We start from the raw sequence: 1,677 nt of genomic DNA, 5'->3' as shown, positions 1-1,677 counted from the left end.
GGCCAGGCCCCGGATTTCCAAGGTCTCCTGAGACACTCCCTACTCCCCCCCTGCCCCCAGGACCAAGGACGGGCAGCAAGATCAGCTGCCGGCTAGATGGACTTTCCCCATCCCACCCCGGGGCGCCAGCCTCTGCTTACAGGCCGACCCGATGGCATCCTCAGGCAGGACCCACACCTTCAAAGGCGGGCCTGCTCCCAGGCTTAGGATCCCCCACCTATACCTCCCAAGGCCCTTTCAAGAGCTTTGCCCCTTGCTCCAGGACACTTTCAAACGTTAGAGGCAGAAGGCCCCTCAGCCACCTCTAGTTCAGTAGTTCTCATCTGGAGACATTCTATGAATGAACTTCTGGGGATCCAGGACCCCCTAGACTGTCTCAAAGTTCCAAATACATATATATTTCTGGGAAGAGTTTAGAAAGGATCCCTGACAGCAAACCCTCCTCACCACCCCCAACAAAGAAAAAGTTAGAAGCCCTTGATCTGGTCTAACACCCTCTTGGGAGAAGGGGAAACAGGTTCAGAGAGTGGCAGAGAGAAGCCAAAAGTAAAACCCAGGCTTCATACTGCTCTGCCCACCCCTACAGAGGTGCCCTTGTTCTGATCAGAGCATGGGGTTCAGGGCTCAGAGCCCAGGCTGGGCCCTGCTCCCCGACCCCCTGGGGATCCAGTGGAACGTGCTGGCCCAGCTCTCTTTCCCACACTGCCAGTTTGGGCTATTTCCCCCCCAGTGACTCACACTGGCTGCTGGGGAGAGTGGGCAGCTGTTCCGAGCCCCCAGGGCCTACTACAGGCCCTGACTTGTCCCCCAATTTTGCAGCCATATTTGGGGATTTAATCTCCTGTTTTCCCCTCCTTAGGGACTCTCCTCCCCTCATCCCTTCCTCTTTTCTCTATCTCCATCCAACCTCTCCCTCCCTGATGGCTCCTTCCCAGCAGCAAACAAACAGGCTCTAGTCTTTCCTATCTTTGAAAAAGAAGAAAGCCTCCTTCAACCCCATGTCCTTCTCCAGCTCCCCTTCACAGCCAACATTCTTGAAAGAGTTGTGTACACACGCTGTTTCCACTTCCTCACTCAGCCCCTGCAATCTGGCTTCCTCCCCCACCATTCCACAGGAACAGCTCTGCTCGTCAAGGTCACCACTGACCTCCTCCTTGCTAAATCCCAGGGATGGTCGTGAGTCTTTATCTGACTTGACCCTTTAGCAGTGGCTGACTTTCATACAAATACTCCCTCCCACGTGAAATACTTTTGTGTCCTTGTTTTTCTGGACACTGTGCACTCTTGATTTCCTTGCCATCTTACTGGCTGCTGCCATATGGCAAATTTCTCATCCTTTGCTCACTGCCTAATCATGTCCCAAGGAAATCTCATTGGTTCCCTTGCCTTGGGTGTCTACCTCTGTCAGAGACTCACTTCTCTCTTTCAGCCCTGGTCGGTCTTCTCTGCCCTATACCTGTCTCCTCACCCCTCCCTCCCCGGATGTCCCACCTCGGAGGAAACATGCCCCACACCTGCCCTTCCTCCCATGTTCCCTAGCTTGGCCATTTTCTCAGCTGCCAGAACCAAAAATCTGGGTTTTGTTGTAGGCTCTTCTCTGTCGTTTCATATTCAAGCAGCTATGAAATCCTGTCCTCTCCAGGACATTTTATTTTTTTAAAGATTCATTCGTTCATT

Source organism: Vulpes vulpes, chromosome 2 (assembly GCF_048418805.1).
Source record: "Vulpes vulpes isolate BD-2025 chromosome 2, VulVul3, whole genome shotgun sequence".
In the NCBI taxonomy this organism is placed as follows: Eukaryota; Metazoa; Chordata; class Mammalia; order Carnivora; family Canidae; genus Vulpes; species Vulpes vulpes.
The sequence above is the reverse complement of the archived record's forward strand: the minus strand, read 5'-3'. Positions refer to the sequence as shown.